This window comes from Equus przewalskii, chromosome X, assembly GCF_037783145.1.
Source record: "Equus przewalskii isolate Varuska chromosome X, EquPr2, whole genome shotgun sequence".
NCBI classification, from domain to species: Eukaryota; Metazoa; Chordata; class Mammalia; order Perissodactyla; family Equidae; genus Equus; species Equus przewalskii.
In genome coordinates this window covers 49,897,026-49,903,177 of record NC_091863.1, presented here as the reverse complement: position 1 = coordinate 49,903,177, position 6,152 = coordinate 49,897,026, and positions in this window count along the sequence as shown.

Here is a 6,152-nt window from a genome sequence, read left to right as displayed (position 1 = left end):
TAGTGTTGCCATTTATTGGGACTGAAGGATTAGGGAGCACAGATTTACGGGAAAAGTATTTTAGTTTTGGATAGGTTAATATTGAGCGTAGCAGGAAGTTGATTAAATGAATCTGGAGCTTCAGAGAAAGATTAGGACCAGAGCTGGAGTCTTAAAGGGCATCAGCGTATAGGTATGTGCTCAGTAGGGGCCTTGGGACTGCCTTATGTGAGTGGGATGGGCAAAAGTGGGAGTGGGGAGTTAGAGGGAGGGGAATGGTGAAACAAACAAGGGGAGGCAGGATCTTGAAAATAAATTTGATCGACTTCAAGATTTCACAGGCAATGCATTAGACTTGGAGAACACTTGTTTAATTCAAGACCACTGGTACAACTGTAGATGTCCTGCAGCACCACCTAAGAATCCCTTAGTCTAAGCCTAGGGACTCTTAGGATTCTTGAGGATGTACCAGGATGGATTCCATAGTTCCTGTGGTAGGCTGAAAATAATTGCACCCACCCCCTCATCAAAGACATCCATATGCTAATCCCTGGACCCTGTGAATGTTACTTTATATGGTAAAATAAATAAATTAAATAAAATAATGCTACTTTATATGGTAAAATAAATTTAACTGAAGATATAATTAAATTGAAGATCTTGAAATGGGGAGATTATCCTGGATTATCCAGATGAGCCCTAAATGTGATCACATGTAGTAGAGGGAGGCAGAGGGAGATCTTACACAAACAGAGAAAAGGTGAAGTGAAGACAGAGCAGAGACATTTGAAGATGCTGGCCTTGAAGACTGGAGTGATATGGCTACAAGCCAAGGAATGCCAGTAGCCATTTGAACCTGGAAAAGACAAGAAACAGATTCTCCTCTAGAGCACCCAAAGGGACTAAGGCCCTGTCAGCACCTTGATTTCAGCCAAATTATACTGATTTTGGACTTCAGACTTCCAGAACTATGAGATCAAAACTTCCTGTTGTTTTAAGCCACCAAGTTTGTAGAAATTTGTCATGGCAGCCACAGGAAATTAATATAATGCCTCCTCAAAGCTATCACTACTTAACATACTTGATCCACTAATCCCTAATTCTCAATAGGTCTCAGGCCTCATTTGCCACATATTAGACATGGTGCTCTTGTTACATGCTTTGGTCAAGTTTTCTTGGAACACGTGGAATAGGGAGACCTTCAGCTTCATGGGGAAAGGAAAGGGAAGGATAGGGGTCTTTACCTGAAAAGGACTAGTCTCTAACCCCCCACCCCCACCCCAAAATGTTCATGAATGATTCCTGCAGACCTGGCAGCCCCTTTGACTGGACTGGATCTTGAGGGGTCATATAAGGGGTCTTCCTGTCTTTGCCTGCACATAGCCACGATCCCAAAGGTGAAAGGGTATCTGGTTTATGGCAGACACCTGGCCTACTGATTGGCATGGCTACTTAGGACAGAGTAACTGTAATTCAAGAACCATGGGCAGACTACATCTTAGGAGAAGCTGGCTGGAGAAAGAAGCACATATGGAGAATGGATTAGAATTTGTTGCTGTAAAATCAAAAAGAGCTACTCACAGTAACATTGTTAAGATTGCTAGCAACAGTTCTCTCTCAAGTGTTAGTTTGGAAAATAACTTTTGTGATGATAAACAAATGGCAAGCGATAGAATATATTGGAGTATATGAGGAAGCCACTAGTACAAAACTAATTCAGCCTGACCTTGTTTCTCCAAAAGGGCCTGCCATTGAGCATGCGCTATATATTTGCTTTAAGTATTTTCTATGTCCCAAATACAATATCAAATGCTCTTAAGATAAAGATGCAACTTACCCCACATTGGCATTTCCTTAAGGATAAGCATCTCTCCCTAGGCTAGGAACTGATTGCTGTGCCCACCCTGTGACCACCCAGCTTGAGACAACAGACCTGCTACCTGCTGTGTGAATCACTGTACTGGCCAGGCAATCTCACGACTGTTATAAAAGGGACATTCCAATCACATGTGATACATGCTCTTTGAGGGTATATAACCACTCTGTACACCCCACTTCTTTGGTGTCCTTCTTTCCTTGGGAAAGGAAGGACCCAGACTATATGGTCCTCAGATCTGGCTCTTAATAAACTCACCCCAATTTTGATTTATAGATTGGTTATGGATTATTTATGTTGACATTTCTTGGCATAGCCAGTAGAATTTCAGAGAAACCCACTGGAGACCACCTGGAATCTACACTGAACTGGCATTAGGTATCAATAAGGGCCCAATGAGCCCCCCTGGACCACTGCATTCTTCAGGTGATCCTGGTGAGTTCTCCTGAAACCCAGACCTCCTTATTTTAAGTTGATGGTCCAGAGTTTAAATGAGCTGTTTCAAACCTTAAGACTAATTGTCTTAAGGAGGTACCAGTACATACCCTAGGTAAGAGGAACATAGGGGGAATTTCCCAGGCCAAGGGAGCCTAGGGGGAATTTTCCAGTGAATGATGCAGCCTGACCTTTTTAATTTGGCTTTAAATTGGGAAGAATTGTGTTTATATAAAGTCTGAACAAACTGCTTGATAGAGAAATGAGAGATTGGACATGTTCGGCTCCGAAGAAAAGGGACACTGCTCCTCCTGGCTGAAAGGCATTCTCAGGTGACTGAGAAGCTCAGCAGGAGTGTTGGAGGATGGAATGCCTTATGACATGTAGTGTTCCCATAGGGAACTGCACTATCATTCATGTTAATTAATTATAGGCTCATCATGGGAAGCTTATATGAGGGTTGGTCACCCAAGCTCTGAGCTCCCATTGAGGTTTTAGGCTGCTGGTGGGAGAAACCAAGGCACATTAGAGAGTGTTTATAACCTTGCTTTAGGGAGTAACACTCACAAGAAGCACACTTCTGACCCACTACACTGTCCTTAGAAGTTGTTCAGATTTTATAACAAAACTAAAAGAAAAGTGGGAAATCGAGCTTCTAAAAAAAGCCCAAGCATTTCCCCAATGGGTGGCCTCCCTCCAAATTCCAGTTGGCTTCATGCTGTGACTTGCAAGTACTTAACGAAAGGGGACTATTCCCACCCCAGATTCCTAAGACAGAAAGAAGGAAAGAAAAAAAATGGGAAAAGAAGATTTTGCAGATGCAGTCTGCTATGAAAACACCCTTGTCCAAAAATCTAAGGAAAAATTTTAAAACAGAGGCTATAAAATCTTCATTGTATCTGTTTATGTGTGCGTCTATATATGTATGTTATAAATGTGATATTTTACCTCTGGATGGTATAATTTCTAAAGAGTTCTATTCAATTGACAAAGTAAGAGCTTACAAATTTTTTTTCTAAAAGCTACTAACCTAAAGGTCTTTCAAGTTAATGTGATTTGAAATAACAAAAGCTTGTTTAAGTTTGTTGGTTTGATGAAAATAGACACATCCTCAAAGTTATCAGCATTGGATATGATGCAGACATGTACCCTTTATTCTATGTTTATTGGTCAAATAAACTGATGTCATCTTTATTACAAAACTGGTTAACAAAAATAATAACTTCAAATGATGGCTAATTTTGTCTAATGTCTCATGAAGTCTTATAGGCAATCTAAATAATTATTGAGAACAAATAACTAAACAGATGTGAAAAAGATGAGTGTTGGGTGAACTTTTAACAACAATTATGTGTTATGGTGCATGTACTTCAAATGGCTTCCAAAATCTCTTTGATAACTTTAAACTTTGAAGTTTTACTACGTTATTTTAATTGATAAAAATTCATTGAATATCTAGATTATCTCTAAATAAGATAAAATATTAGACATCAATTATTAAATACAAGTTTATCTACTCATGGCTTCTTATTACAGAAAAACTAAAAGGTGTTTGGGTCTATTAGTAAACATGTCTTGTATTTTATTAAAAGGTTGTACTATGAAGTAACATGCTTTTAGAAATTATAAAAGGTATTTATAAATTTACCAAGCCACGGAATGCTAATGTAAAAGACAGTTTATAATTACTTACTTCTTAGTTTTCACTGAAAGTTAAAGTTTCTAAGGGTTAAAATTTCTAATATGTGATTAAAGCTACCAGAAATTAAGGAAAATATATTTGTATTCAAGGAAAGGTGTATGTTTTCAGTAAAGAAGGTATAAAGAATGGAAATATTTTTTTGAGAAAGATAAATTTGTCCCAAAGTACTAGGAGGAAAAAAGAAAGGTATAGGACAAATTCTGAATGTAAAAAGAAAGTGACAGAAGGTCGAGGGAAGTAAAACCCTGAGTTTTGTACAGGTCAAGTTGGCTGAGATTGAAATGAATCTAATTAAGTAAATGAGTTTTAATATAAAAAGTAAGCTGGTACAAGAATTAGAATTTAGCTTTCTCTTTTAAAAGGGATAATTTTCTTAAACTCTCAGTCTGCTCTTGATGAAGCAGTTACAAAAGGTTTTTTTGTATTTTTGAGTAAGTTTACCTAAAAGCTAGAAGATCTATGTTTTGTTAAAGTAATTTCCTATGTTCAAAAAGACTGGTCTCTCTATTAAGGTTTTCAGACTGTTTAACTCTCTGCTCTTGACTGTTTCTGTTGTCAATTTGGTTAAATGGATAACTAAGCATTGTTTTACAGTGACCCTTGTTTCACAGCAACCAGATCAGCAACCCCTTGATCTTGTTTGAACAAGTGTTTTAAAATCTTTTGATGTTTTTGACAAGCTCCCCATAATTCACATCCTAAATAAAGGATTTATTTTGACCTTATTTGAGAATTTTCAGAGGGGCCCTTGGACTTCTCAAAGAAATTTGTTCTCTCTTCCTATAAAGGAGGGGATACTAATTAGGTTTGTTTGGTATGCTAAATTGCATGGGAAGCATTGTCAAGTAAATGATGATAAACCTTCTTAGGTTATACTATGTAAATAAATATTATTCACTATTTTAACTCTGCTATCTTGCTTCCAACATCACAAGGGGAGAAGATCACAACTGCATTCTGTTATTTTATTTGGTTTACAGATGAGTCTTATTCAAATGATAAGCAAAGATATTACCAAGCTGGATATGCTGTCCAGCCTCAAGAATGCCCACTACATTCTATTAACTCTGCTAACCCAGTAAAAGATTTCCTTCTATAAGCTAAAGAAATTGCCATGGAAGAAAAGAAATAAAGGTGGCAACAAAGGGAGGAAAATTATACTTTTGGAAACTTTCTCACATAGTGGCTCATAAAGCCTATGCTCGTTGTGCTATATGCCAAAAACATAATCTAGGGAAACTATCTCATGACTCACAAGGCCACTTTCCCCTTCCTAAAGGACCCCTTTGAGGTATGGCGATTGGATTTTGTCCAAATGCCACCATCTCAAGGATAAATATATCTCGTAATGATCTGTATGTTCTCACATTGGGTTGAGGCCTTTCCTTCAGAAGAGCAATGACTTTAGGTAAATTATTATTGAAAAGGGTAATTTCTGTTTGGGGAATTCCTACTGAGTTACACAGTGACTAGGGAACTCATTTCATCAGACAAATAATTAAATCTATTTGCAACATTTGGCCAATAATACAGCATTTGCACTGCGCTTACCATCCCTAGTCCTCAGGACTGGTGGAAAGAATTAACGACACAGTTGACAATTGGCAAAGATTCAGAAGCATTTACTCTCTCATGGCCAAAAGCTCTTCAGCTAGTGCTTCTTAATCTTAAATCTACACCTTTTGGTAAACATTGGCTGTCTCCTTTTGAAATAATAGGACAGCCTATGCAATTAGATGAGGAAATATATGAACCAACTTTGCTTAAGAGAGATATATTACATTGTTGTCAGGGTCTCATTGAGATGCTTAAAAGAAATGAAAGGTTGGTAGTTGGTTCTTTTCTCAGAGAGCTCCCAGACCTTAAGGATCATGGACTATAATCTGGAGAACTTATTTATCAGAAGAGGCATCAAATAAAAGACTTTTTGAAGCCCTGTTGGAAAGGACCACACCAGGATGAGAAGAAGACAGCATCTGTTGTAGACAGCTGTCCCAAGACTCCAGACCAGGCCTGTATTCCCAACCTTATATGCCTTCATTTAAACCTTTGTTATGCTTAAACTGTATACCTATTTTATAATTGTTCCATTTAAGGTTTCAAAATACTATCGTACTTAAAGTGATTGATTTGGAACAGACTGGTCTCAAAGGCCAGGCG